The sequence below is a fragment of the Harpia harpyja genome, chromosome W (genome assembly GCF_026419915.1).
Source record: "Harpia harpyja isolate bHarHar1 chromosome W, bHarHar1 primary haplotype, whole genome shotgun sequence".
NCBI lineage: Eukaryota > Metazoa > Chordata > Aves > Accipitriformes > Accipitridae > Harpia > Harpia harpyja.
Window position 1 is genome coordinate 17,995,058 of NC_068968.1, and position 14,601 is coordinate 18,009,658.

A 14,601-nucleotide genomic window follows, 5' to 3' on the forward strand; every position below is an offset into this window, starting at 1 on the left:
AATCTCCCATAAGGACAAGGGCTACCGATCCAGAAATTTCTCCTAATTGCCTATAGAGTAACTCATCAGTGCTTATATCCTGACTGGGCGATCGGTAGTAGACACCCACTACAACATCTCCTTTGTTTTCCATCCCCCTAATCCTCACCCAGAGGCTCTGAACCACATCATCACTAACTGTAAGGGCTGTGCAATCAAACCACTCCCTTATGTAGTGTGACACCTCCACCTTGCCTGCCCTGCCTTTCCCTCCTGAACAGCCTGTAGCCCTTCATCCCAGCACTCCAGTCGTGGGACTCATTCCACCAAGTCTCACTAATACCAATGATATCGTAGCTCTGGGAGCTGACCAATGCTTCCAGTTCATCCTGTTTGTTCCTCATGCTGAGTGTGTTAGTGTACAAGCATTTCAGGTATGCTCCTGAGCCCTCCATGCTCCCAGGAGCAGTGTAAATGTTGCCACTAGAATTGCCACCCTCAGGTGATGCCATGGCAACCCTTGGCTTACCTACTGAAGCTTATTTTCATAGGGAGCTTCCATTCCTTAGTGTTGCCATGAGGATCACTGATATATGCCATAAAGGGGTGTTTGGGGCTTTTTTTGTTTGTTGGGGTTTCCTTTTGATATGATGATGGAGTTCAGAAGGAGTAGCTGAAAGTATTCCCCTCCCAAAAAAAAGCCGAATCAATAATGTTGGGAATTCCAATAGAGTGTCCTTTGTAATTACAAAGTCTCTTTATAATTCCTTAGTTGCTGTTTAAATCAGATGATGGTCATCATCCTCTTCACTGTTATCAATTTGGGGCAAATGCCCTCTCAGACAGTTGTGGATGTCCTATTCACACCCACTGTTACACTCACCCGCTGTGGTGGGTTGACCTTGGCTGGCCACCAGGTGCCAATCAACCTGCTCTCTCACTCTGCCTTCTAGGCAGGATGGGGGAGAAAATAAGATGAAAAACTCGTGGGTCGAGATAAAGGCAGTTTAGTGAAGAAAAGCAAAGGTCATGTGCAGAAGCAAAGCAAAAAGATTTATTCTCTACTTCCCATCAGCAGACAATGTCCAGCCACTTCCTGGGAAGTAGGGCCTCAGTATGAGTAGCGGTTGCTTCGGAAGACAAGCGCCTGAATAATGAACGTCTCCCCTCCTCCTCCTTTCTCTCAGCTTTTATTGCTGAGCATGATATCATATGGTATGGAATAGCCCTTTGGTCAGTTTGGGTCATCTGTCCTGGCCATGTTCCCTCCCAACCTCTTGCCCACGCCCAGCCTACTGGCCTTTGGGGGCAGGGAGGGTTGGAGAGACAGCCTTGATGCTGCGTGAGCACTGCTCAACAGTAGCCAAAACACTGGTGTGTTATCAATACAGAGCACAGCACTATGAGGGCTGCTATGGGGAAAATTAACTCCATCAGGCCCAATACACACCTGGGCCAAAGAGTTTGGCATTGAGTGGGTATATCACATCCCCTATCATGCACCAACCTCTGGGAAAATCGAACGATACAATGGACTGTTAAAGACTACATTGTGAGCCATGGAGGGTGGGACCTTCAAACATTGGGATACACATTTAGCAAAGGCCACCTGGTTAGTTAACACTAGGGGATCTACCAATCGAGCTGGCCCTGCCCAGTCAGAACTTTTACGTACTGTAGAAGGGGATAAAGTTCCCATAGTGCACATGAAGAATATGTTAGGGAAGACAGTCTCGGTTAGTCCTGCCTCGGGCAAAGGCAAACCCATCCGCGGGATTGCTTTTGCTCAAGGACCTGGGTGCACTTGGTGGGTGATGCGGAAGGATGGGGAAGTTCGATGTGTGCCTCAAGGGGATTTGATTTTGGAAGAGAACAGCCAGTGAATTAAATTGTATGATATTAATTGCTGAATAACCCTGCCACTGTTTGTCATCACTACTACAGTTGCTATATGCCATATCAATGATATTACATTAAGAATCACCCAAATCACTGAAGGATGGACTTTGATGAAACCGAGTGAAGTGCAGCAGTGATGGAACTTGAACTGGCTTCAGCAACTGGTGCCCAGCAACTTCCTCAAATTGACATCTGTCGTGGTTTAACCCCAGCCAGCAACTAAGCACCATGCAGCCACTCACTCACTCCCCTCCCACCCCGTGGGATGGGGGAGAGAATCGGGGAAAAAAAGTAAACTCATGGGTTGAAATAAGAACAGTTTAATAGAACAGAAAGGAAGAAACTAATAATGATAATAACAACAATAATAAAATTATAATAATAGTAATAATAATAAAAGGATTGGAATATACAAGTGATGCACAATGCAATTGCTCACCACCTGCTGACCAATGCCCAGTTTATTCCCAAGCGGTGATTCCTCCCAGCCCCACTCCCCCCAGTTTATATACTAGGCATGACGTCACATGGTATGGAATACCCCTTTGGCCAGTTTGGGTCAGCTGCCCTGGCTGTGTCCCCTCCCAACTTCTTGTGCCTCTCCAGCCTTCTTGCTGGCCGGGCATGAGAAGCCGAAAAATCCTTGAGTTAGTCTAAACACTACTTAGCAACAACTGAAAACATCAGTGTGTTATCAACATTCTTCTCATACTGAATCCAAAACATAGCACTGTACCAGCTACTAGGAAGAAAGTTAACTCTATCCCAGCCAAAACCAGGACAGCATCTTCAACCTGCAGACCGTGGGCATGGGCTACTCTAAATACACCAGCCACGAGCTCCGGATGCAGCATGCAACAATCCAACATCACACACTATCTCTCCTGCCCTGAAAGACTGTTATGACAGATCGAGCCCCAAAGTCATGGATTAAATGAACTCAATGGACACGTTAGAGGTTTGGCCCATAGACTAATGGAATGATATCTCTGTGTGTGTGTGTATATATATATCTGTCCTGGTTTTGGCTGGGATAGAGTTAATTGTCTTCCTAGTAGCTCTTATAGTGCTATGTTTTGGGTTCAGTATGAGAAGAATGTTGATAACACACTGATGTTTTCAGTTGTTGCTAAGTAGTGTTTAGACTAACTCAAGGATTTTTCGGCTTCTCATGCCCGGCCAGCAAGAAGGCTGGAGAGGCACAAGAAGTTGGGAGGGGACACAGCCAGGATAGCTGACCTGAACTAGCCAAGGGGATATTCGATACCATACTGACATCATGCTCATTATATAAACTGGGGGAGCTGGCCGAGGGAGGAGGGATTGCGGCTTGGGAACGGGCTGAGCGTTGGGTTCTGGGTATGAGCAATTGCATTGTGCGTCACTCGGTTTATATAATCTTTTATTAGTATTATTGTTATTATTACTTCTTCTCTCTTTGTGTTGTCCTATTAAATTGTTCTTATCTCAGCCCATAAGGTTTTACCTTTTTCTTCTGATACTCCTCCCCATCCCACTATGGCGGGGAGGAGTGAGCGAGTGGTCACGTGGTGCTTTGTTGCCAGCTGGGCTTAAACCATGACACTAGTGAAGGTACACACATGACACTCTGTAGATTCACAAACATATGCACATTCACAGATTCACTGACTACTAGCACAGCCCCCTCTGTCCGTCCAGTACCACTGGCTGACCCCAGGCCCTCTTACCTGCTTAATGGGTCCCCTAATTGCTGGCTAGTCCAGCTTGATGCTCACTAGAAAACATGCATGCACTCACACACTCATCCCACATGCACTCCACATTCAGAAGTCCCCTTGGGTGTACCAGCACAGACCATCTGCCCGCATGATACCCGTGCCTGGACCCCGGGGCCTCCTACTAGCTGTCTAGTCCAATTTGAAGTTTGCTAGCAAATTACGCATGCACAGCCCGATGCACACTGGGTTTGAGGAAGATACACTCAGCCCCTGCCAGCAGCTGGCACCAGGCAAATGGACTGTGACCCATGGTCCCGCTCCAGCTGCTGGCACTGAGCCCCTTGCTCACCTCAGGCCAGTCCACCAGTAGATGCTTTTGGGGACACACCCCATTCCCACCCCAGTATATGGTGTCCGAGACCTCCACCCACTCCAGTAGCTGACAGCACAAGCCAAGGGTGCGCATACCCCCAGTCTGACTCCAGTAGCTGGCACAAAATCCACTCTCACTGGTCTCACCAGTAGCTGGCATTCAGTCTTCACGGCACAGGTGCACACAAGATAGAGAGTGAGATTACACAGAGACATAGTTAAGAAAAGATTTAATAAGACAACTGGCCTGGTTTTACATGCAACTGGCCTCTTTTATACCCTTTTCTGTCTATCCCCGTCTTTGTTCCTCTTTGCTCCCCCTTGCCCCTGCACATCCCCTCATGGGTTTGTAGAGCTCTATCGATTCCCTCACCCCTCCCAGTCCAGGATCCCCCCTGGTTTACAATCTTATCAGTTGCAAAATCCAGGTTGATCTTCTTGGAAGTGGCACCTGTAGTTTCTTGACAGCCCGCCTGTAGTTTCTTGACAGCCCATCAATTAGTGTGACTGACGAGGTTTGTTTCTTGTCATTGTCTCCATGTTTGTTTTGTCAGGTGTCTGTCTCTGTATATTTTGCTTCTGGTTTCCCCCTTTTTCCCTTAGTTTTCCAATTGACAAGATCTCTGATCAGATAACCTTCCTGGAATAAACCTTCTCATACTCTCACGTGCCTCATCTATTAGTGGGACTGACCAGGTTTGGTTCTCCTCACTGCCTCCCTTATCATTTGTCGGTCAGGTTTGTGTCCCTGTATGTTCTTGTTTATGGCTGCCTCCTTTTCTTATTTTCCCTTGTTGCACTGAAAAAGGTCCTTGACCAGATACCCTTAAAGGAGCAGACACTCTCCTTCCACATACCCTTACACTGAGCAACCTGCTCTAGCTGATCCTGATTTGAGCAGGGGGTTGGACTCCAGATCTCTAGGGCTGATCCCTAGAGATCCCTTCCAAGCTTAACTATTCTGTGATTCTATGATTCTAAGAACACAGAATTCCAATTATTATGCCACATAAAGACAGTTCGGAGTTTTAAAGCCATTTAAAAAAAAATGCTTATTTTCCAGTCTGGAACATTTATATCTCCTTTTTTTGATGAAATGGAATTGGTAAAAAGCTTTTCCTGTGTGCATTGACTGCAATGTTTCTTTGCAGACTCTTCGACCCCTTTCAAAATCTGCTTCCTGGTTCATACAATCTATTTTGGTTTTGACAAGAGAAGAACATCTCTCTCCAGGTTGCAAGCTCTGATCCAAAATTAAGCAGGGCTACCTATGTTCATATTTCCCTAGAACTTGTTCTCTGTTGACGCGGAAGTCACGGACACTGCACACAATCAATATGATCAAGCAGATGCCACTTTATTGCCAAGATAGCTCGGTTTATATGTTCATTCTAGTTACTGTTCACGCATAAGCAAATTAGAGATTGGTTAGCATGAGCTGTCCACGCGCCTAGTTACACCTAATGATTGGTTATATCAACACTGTACACGCGCATAAACATAAGGCACAATTGGTTGTATTAACTAAAACATGCGAAACTTGTCTCAGTCTAATTGGTCAAGATAAGCTGCCGAATTGAGGTTCTTTGCCAAGTTCCCTTTATCGTGGAATGCGCACCTGTGTTCTTCTAATTGGCATCTTTCTTTTTTTGTCTTCTTGTTTATTCTGTTCAAGGCCTTCTAAAGGCATCTGGAATGCTCTTACTACCGTTAGCTAAATATGTGTCCACAAGCAAAGCGTCCTTGAAGTCTGCTGCCTACAAAACATCCTTGGCTCACAAATTGATCAATTCTATCGAGTCTGGATTGTTCACTATGTGCCCATTACTTTCCAAGTATCCCACAGTTCTCAAGTCCTTTATGCAGCACTGTGTACTTCTCTGATTTTTGGCAGGTGCCTTCCCCCTGCCCCTCCACCCAGCTCAGCCAAAGTTGTTTGCAAGACTTTCATGTTACTGCCTCACAAAAGAGAAAAGCAAGAAGCATGGGGAAGGAGGTAAACATTTTTGTAATGCAAGAAGAGTATAGAGCCATTCCCAAACTGCTGCTCCAGATGTTCACTAATGGGGACAGTTCCTTTCCACCTAATAGAAAAATCACATCAGCCCTGCAAGCAGTTGGTTCTCAATGTAACAACACTGAAGTGCCTGGAGCCCTGGGGCAAAGTGATCTTGTGTCTTGGAGAATGAGGCATTTATTTTGTGGCAGTGTTAGGCACTGACAATGGGAAGGCAGGTGGTAGTGTTGTCCTCTTGGTTCTTCCTGCACACCATGGAGACAGTGAGCACTGGGGAAGCACCACTCTGTGTATACATGCAGCTCAGTGTGGACTTTGGGGCTTACCTAGTAAACATGGATGCCTTGCAAACTGGAAATCCCCTGGAGCACTTTTGAGAGCACTGAATTTTGGTGGGTGTGCGCAGCCCCAAAGAGAAGAGTAAGGCTTCAGCTGATGCCCAAATGTTTTGCGGAAGGGCATGTCTGCTCTCAGTTTAGGCCAGGTACCATTCATAAGAGACAGTCAGGAGAGTGATTATTTCCCTTCTAGCCTTTCTTAGTCAAGGCAGCTAGCTTTGCACAGTCCATTGCTGCGAGATCAGAGGGTCCAGTCCCTCTCTACCCTTTGCTAGCTGTGGTCCTTAACTAGTTTAGCCTGCTGCAGTGTGGTTGCATAGGTGAAGATGAAAGCATGAAATGGCATTGTGGTGGGTTGACCTTGACTGGCCACCAGGTGCCCACCGAGCTGCTCTTTCACTCTCCCTCCTCAGCGGGACAGGGGGAGAAAATAAGATGAAAAACTCATGGGTCAAGATAAAGGCAGTTTAGTGAAGAAAAGAAAAGCTGCACACGGAAGCAAAACAAAAAAAAAAAAGATTTATTCTCTACTTCCTATCAGCAGGTGATATCCAGCCTCTTCCTGGGAAGTAGGGCCTCAGTATGAGTAGCGGTTGCTTCGGAAGACAAGCGCCTGAATAATGAATGTCTCCCCTCCTCCTCCTTTCTCTCAGCTTTTATTGCTGAGCATGATATCATATGGTATGGAATAGCCCTTTGGTCAGTTTGGGTCATCTGTCCTGGCCATGTTCCCTCCCAACCTCTTGCCCACCCCCAGCCGACTGGCTCCACAGACAGCCTCGATGCTGTGGGAGCACTGCTCAGCAGTAGCCAAAGCATTGGTGTGTTATCAACACTGTTCTAGCTACAAATACAAAGCAGAGCACTATGAGGGCTGCTATTGGGAAAGTTAACTCCATCCCAGCCAGACCCATTATACCCACTCACACTAGCATCTTATCGTCTGTTCTTACCGAGGCCATTTTACCAAGTGTGGGTGCGCAAGCACCCCCACAGAGGGCTGAGTTGCCTGTTATCAAACCTGATGTCCAGTCCTCACTAATTAAAACCCAAAAATTTTGAGAAAGAAATATCAATGCACATAACTTACTGATTTTATGTAGTTTGTTTTTTAAAAAAAACTAAACTAAATAAGCAAGGGGTAAAATCATACACAAATACATCAAAATGAAGTTGGGAGATATAGAGTTGTCAGTCTTATAATCAGGTTAGTCCCAAATAAAATGATCTCACACAGTGCTATGTAATTGACAAGACAGTAAATCTCATTTATTGATCAGCCCTCCAAATAACAGGATATTATGTCTCCATGGTGACCACCATGTTTATGTCGATCAGATGGTTCATATAGAGGGAGAGGAATCACTCCCATGTGAAAATTAATGCTTAGACTACAGCAGTCATGCCAGTTAAGGCATCCTGCCCAAATTACAGATGGTGAGGTAATAGCCTATTTCTACTTCTTGTGCCTTGCACCTCACTTAGGCTTCAAAAAGACTTTGCAGTACAATTCAGAGTATATTAAACTAATTAATAAAAATTTAAGTGAAAATATTAATTTCTCACTAATGCCTTAAATGCCTTCAAAAACATTTGTAAGGGCTTCCAGATGGGGAAGTTTCCTTTAAGAAGTGTCTGGTTTTATGTATTTGGGAACCTGTTCTGAAGGCACTATGTTCATATAAATTCTGTGGTTGCAGGTACATATGCAACCTACTGCTGGGATTCTGTGTTTTTGGTTTACCTTTTTAGAGGTAGTCCTCTACCAAACCAAATTTGACAGAAAACCTTAAAGATTGATTTTTATGCAAAATAGCATATAAGCCGCTCTTCTTGCAATGCCCTTCATGAAACTGGTATGCAAATAGAAAGACTAGACTATGTTTTTTGTTGTTTTGGGGTGGTTTGGGTTTTGTTTGTTGGGGTTTTTTTGGGGGGGGGTGGGACAGGGCAGGCACATCACTACATCACTAGTGATCACATCACCTGATGTGCTGTCTAGTTTGAGGCTGTTGCTTCTGTATTTCAAATCACACATTTTGTATGTTACTGGACTCTCTCTCACTGGCCAGTTCAAAAAGCAAAGATCAAATTGTCAGATGCCAGAGGCAGTGGTTTCTTTTCTTTCAGAATATGATAGCCTTCATGGATCTATTTCTCAGTATTTTCTTAGCTATTCAAAATGTGTGCTTCCATTAGAGGATTGTTGTCATTACCTTCTGTGGTTTGGTCAGATGATTTCATATTTGTGTCGGACATGATCCTTCCTGTGCCAGAAAATATTCTCCTGGAAAGTACATGTCTGTAGGTCTAACAAAAAAGCATTGATCACTTAATAGTCTGAACATATTCTGAGGATTTTCAGGACATGAGCATTCCTCAGTCATAGAGTAGTTCAAAAATAGCTTATAAACTGTATTGGCTTTGTGTAGCAAGGTTTTGGTAGCAGGGGGGGTTACAGGGGTGGCTTCTGTAAGAAGCTGCTGGAAGCTTCCCCTGTGTTCGAGAGAGCCCATACCAGCCGGCTCTAAGACGGACCCGCCGCTGGCCAAGGCCGAGCCAATCAGCGATAGTGGTAACGCCTCTGTGATAACATTTTTAAGAAGGAAAAAAAAGTTGGGACGGAGGTATTCGGCAGCCGGAGAGAGGAGTGAGAACATGTAAGAGAAACAACCCTGCGGACACCAAGGTCAGTGAAGAAGGAGGGGGAGGAGATGCTCCAGGCGCCGGAGCAGAGATTCCCCTGCAGCCCGTGGTGAAGACCATGGTGAGGCAGGCTGTCCCCCTGCAGCCCAGGGAGGTCCACGGTGGAGCAGATATCCACCTGCAGCCCATGGAGGACCCCACGCCAGAGCAGGTGGGTTCCCGAAGGAGGCTGTGACCCTGTGGGAAGCCTGCGCTGGAGCAGGTTCCTGGCAGGACCTGCGGATCTGTGGAGAGAGGAGCCCATGGAGCAGGTTTTCTGGCAGGACTTGTGACCCCGTGGGGGACCCACGCTGGAGCAGTCTGTGCCTGAAGGACTGCACACCATGGAAAGGACCCATGCTGGAGCAGTTCATGAAGAACTGCAGCCCGTGGGAAGGACCCACGTTGGAGAAGTTCATGGAGGACTGATTCCCGTGGGTGGGACCCCATGCTGGAGCAGGGGAAGAGTGTGATGAGTCCTCCCCCTGAGGAGGATGAAGCGGCAGAAAATAACGTGTGATGAACTGACCGTAAACCCCATCCCCATCCCCCTGTGCCACTGGGGGGGTTGGTAGAGAATCCGGGAGTGAAGTTGTGCCCGGGAAGAAGGGAGGGGTGGGGGGAAGGTGTTTTAAGATTTGGTTTTATTTCTCATTACCCTCCTCTGGTTGATTGGTAATAAATTGAATTAATTTTCCCCAAGTCGAGTCTGTTTTGCCCATGACGGTAATTGGTGAGTGATCTCTCCCTGTCCTTATCTCAACCCGCAAGGCCTTTGTTATATTTTCTCTCCCCTGTCCAGTTGAGGAGGGGGAGTGATAGAGCGGCTTTGGTGGGCACCTGGCGTCCAGCCAGGGTCAACCCATCACATTCTAAAAAAATCAAAATAAGTAGGAAAAAATATAACTCGGAAAGAGTTAAGATAGAAATGTATCTGTTAGCAGCAAAGAGATTTCTACTCTAAAGAGTTTGTAAATCCAATGGAGTAGTAGAGCTTCTTTTAAATATAAATCTCATATTTCACTGTCATCTTTTTTTCTTCTGGGACAGCTGGGTATCTAGAAGAATTTATCCAGTTAAGCTGACTGTGATATGTCTTAAGTCTTCAAATGGGTGATGGCCAAAATGTGTCCCTGCTGGGAACTGTCCTTATCTTAAAAAAATGCAACAACAACAGATTTTCCAAGTGTAGTTGGCACTGGATATTCAGAACAGCTCAGCTCCTAAAACATGGCCAAATGCTGGGTGTCTAAATGGCAGTTGATCTCTTCTTGGATGTCCATCTCAGTGTATGCACCTGAATGTACAAGTCCATATTTATCTCCTCTCTTGCAGATAGCATGTTGAGCTAATGAGTTGCAGTGCACTCATCTTCTTGCCATATTGTTCTTGCCATCGAATTGTTTTGATTTGAAAGTTTGCAAAATAACGGAAGTCCAGACTCTGTGTGCTGTTGACCTTTTCAGTGCCAGTGATCATGTTTTTGTCATCAACAGGTTTAGCGCTAGCTTGAGTAGATATAAGATACAAACAGTTTTTATTTTGGGATTGGGAACCTTTTCCTTACTGGGGCCTGAATTGGACTGCATGTAAAAACACAGCTTAGCTATGTTCCTACATCCCCAGCACACCCCCACACCATAGGCTATGGAGTCCTCCCATCTTCTTTCCTTCACCTTCCCCCTAACCAGAACTACACACCAGAGGGCAGTTTCATTCCACACTATGACCAGCACCCCTACACTCCACAGTGCTTCCTGCACCCAGCACTCCGGTTATGCACAGCACTGCTCCACACTCAAGTTTCCTGCACTGCTCCCATCAGCTCTGCACTCATGCCATGTTGCTTTCCACTTGTAAACAATATGTATATCATTCCAAGTTTACCTTGATTGCCTCAGAACAAAGGATTCCACTAGTCTGCTCTTTTCGGCTGCTTCCTTGCATGGCACAGAGATCAGAGCTTTCCCTTTACATGCCTTTGTTTTCCTACCCATCCATGCCTCTACCACCAGTAGCAGGTGGTAGGAGCTAGAATCATAGAATGGTTTGGGTTGGAAGGGACCTTTAAAGATCATCTAGTCCACCCCCCCCTACCATGGGCAGGGACATCTTTCACTAGATTAGCTTGCTCAAAGCCCCTTCCAACCTGACTTTGAACACTTCCAATGATGGGACATTGACACCCTGCCTCCTGACACCCTGCCCCTTGACCAATATTGGCAGCGTAGACAGACTGCCAACACCCTGCCCCCTGACTGACATCACCAGCATAGGCAGGATGCTGCCCACATTATTCACGTAAGGTATGATTCTCGCAAATCACGCTACCATTGGTGGAGCCATGGGGCGGCACAACTCTTACCCACATTCAGAAGGCATTTGCACAATTGGCTGTTGCTGCCAGATGACCTGGACACCAAGTGTCCCTGGCAGTCCACCAGAGCCATGGCATCGCTTATGATCCTGTGTTTGCTATTGGTGATTGGGTGAGTTGCCGCATGGGCGTGTTGTTGCTCATCTTTCCTACTGCCTCAGTAAAGCTTTGTTTTATAACATGTTGTCAGACTCCATTACCATTTGGATCACAGGCATCCACAACTTCTCTGGACATCCTGTTCCAGTGTCTCACCACCCTCACCGTAAAAAAATTTCTTCCTTATATCTAATCTAAATCTACCCTCTCTCAGTTTAAAACTGTTGCCCCCTGTCCTGTCACTACAGGCCCTGGTAAAAAGTCTCTCTCCATCTTTCTTATAAGCCCCCTTTATATATTGAAAGGCTGCAATAAGGTCTCCCCAGTCGTCTTTTCTCCAGACTGAACAAGCCCAACTCTCTCAGCCTTTCTTCATAGGAGAGGTGTTCCAGCCCTCTGATCATTTTCATGGCCCTCCTCTGGACCTGCTCTAGGGACCCCAGAGCTGGATGCAGTACTCCAGGTGGGGTCTCACCAGAGCGGAGTAGAGGGGCAGAATCACCTCCCTCGACCTGCTGGCCATGCTTCTTTTGATGCAGCCCAGGATACGGTTGGCTTTCTGGGCTGCGAGCGCACATTGCCGGCTCATGTCCAATTTTTCATCCACCAGTATACCCAAGTCCTTCTCCACAGGGCTGTTGTCAATCAATTCACCAGCCAGTCTGTACTGATACTGAGGATTGCCCTGACCCAGGTGCAGGACCTTGCACTTGGCCTTGTTGAACTTCATGAGGTTTGCGTGGGCCCACTCCTCAAGCCTGTCAAGGTCCTTCTGGAAGGCATCCCTTCCCTCTAGTTTATCAACTTCACCATTCAGCTTGGTGTCATCTGCAAACTTGCTGAGGGTGCACTCAATCCCACCGTCTATGGCATTAATGAAGATATTAAGTAGTATTGGTCCCAGTATGGACCCTTGAGGGACACCACTTGTTACTGGTTTCCTCTTGGACATTGAGCCGTTGACTGTAACTCTTTGGATGCAGCCATCCAGCCAATTCCTTATCCATCCGTCAAACCCATATCTCTCCAGTTTAGCAGCAAGAATGTTGTGGGGGTCAGTGTCAAAGGCCTTACAGAAATCCAGGTAGATGACATCCATAGCTCTTCCCTTGTCCACTGATGCAGTCATTCCATCATAGAAGGCTGCTAGATCAGTCAGGCATGATTTGCCCTTGGTGAAGCCGTGTTGGCTGTCTCTAATCACCTCCCTATCTTCCATATGTTTCAACATAACTTCCAGGAGTATCTGTTCCATGATCTTACCGGGCATGGAGGTGAGACCGACTGGTTGGTAGTTCCTGGGGTCCTCCCTATTACCTTTTTTAAAAATGGGTGCAATATTCCATTTTCTTCAGTCACTAGAACAGCTCACAGGGAGTAATGCAGCAGTGAGTGAAAGCTATGGAGCATCCAGCAGCTTTAGGAGCAGAGTAGCCAAGAGCAAGCTATAGGCACAGGAGAGAGCCATATAGACTAGGCGGAGTGGGCTGGAAGCCCACTGAACTTCATTGATGAAATTCAACAAGGACCAATGACAAGTCCTGCACCTAGGGAGGAAGAAACCCTGGCCACAAAACATGCTGGGGACTGACTAAAAACAGTCCTGGGGACTGACAAAACACGCTGGAGAGCAGCTCTGCTGAAAAGGCCGTGGGGGTCTTGGCAGACAGCAATGCTGAACATGAGCCAGCAGTATGCCCTGGCAGCAAAGGCGGCCAACAGCATCCTGGGCTGCATTAAAAGGAGCATAAGCAGTAAATTGCAGGAAATGATTCTTCCTCTCTACTCAACACTCATTAGACCACCTCTACAACACCACGTCCAGTTTTGCCCCCCCCCAATACAAGAAAGGCATTGACAAACTGGAGTGAGTTCAGCAGAAGGCTATCAAGATGGTCAGGGTGCTGGAGCACTTGCCCTATGAGGAGAGGCTGAGGGAACAGGGCTGGTCAGCCTGGAGAAGAGAAGGCTTCAGGGGGCCCTAACAGCAGCCTTCCAATATCCATGAGGAGATCATCAAGAAGACAGAGCCAGTCTCCTCACAGTGGTGCATGGTGGGAGTATGAGAGCTAACGGGCATACATTGAAACAAGAAAGGTTCAGACTGGATACAAGGAAAAACTTTTTCATCATGAGGACTGTCAAGTATTGGAACAGGTTGTCCAGAGGGGTTATATAGTCTGTCCTTGAAGATTTTTCAATACCTGACTAAAAACCCTGAGTAACCTGGTATGACCTCATAGCTGATTGTTTTGAACAGGAGGTTGGACTAGACACCCTCTGAGGTCCCTTCCAACCTGAATGATTCTGTGATCGCATACCACTTCCAGTCACATTAAGGGCTGGATCTGCTCAATGGGCCAGTTGTTTCCACCCTTTCCATACTTTATCTGTCAGTAACTTCAAACACGGTTGTAGGAATTTTAAAGGAAATCATGGGTGAGAAGGAAGAGTAGGAAATACCATAAAATCACAGCATAGCTGAGGTGGGACAGCACCTCTAGAGATTGTCTAGGTGAACCCCCCCTGCTCAAGCAAGGTCCACTAGAACAAGTTGCCCAGGACTGTGTCCAGTTGTGTTTTGAATATCTCTAAGGATGGAAACTCAAACCTCTCTGGGCAACCTGTTCCGGTATTCAACCACACCCTCACAGTAAAAAAGTGTGTTCTTAGGTTTAAGTGGAATTTTCCGTGTTTCAGTTTGTGCCCATTGCCTCTTGTCCTGTCACTGGGCACCACTGAAAAGAGTCTGGCTCCATCTTCTTTACACCCTCCCATCAGCTATTTATACGTATTGATAAGATCCCTCATGAGCCTTCTCTTTTCTAGGATGAACAGTCCCAGCTCTCTCAGCCTCTCCACATGTCAGGTGTTCCAGTCCCTGAATCATCTTATTGGCCCTATGCTGGACTCTCTCCAGTATGTCCATGTCTCTCTTGTACTGGGGAGCCCAGAACTGGACACAGGACTCCAGGTGTGGCCTCACCAGTGCTGAGTAGAGAGGAAAGATCACCTCCCTCGACCTGCTGGCAACACTCCTCCTAATGCAGCCCAAGATACTTTTGCCTTCTTTTAAAGGCCTTCTCATTATCTTTTAAAATGCTGTTGTGTGTTTTCTATAAGGTGTTTTTATTT

At 46.5% G+C, this 14,601-nt stretch overlaps 1 protein-coding gene across 4 annotated transcripts in view; it reads left to right on the forward strand.

Annotated features, from left to right (window-relative positions):
• LOC128136228 (amyloid-beta A4 precursor protein-binding family A member 1-like) overlaps window positions 1-14,601 on the forward strand; it is a 155,317-nt gene that overhangs the window by 131,742 nt on the left and 8,974 nt on the right. The gene's annotated exons all lie outside the window — the stretch shown is intronic.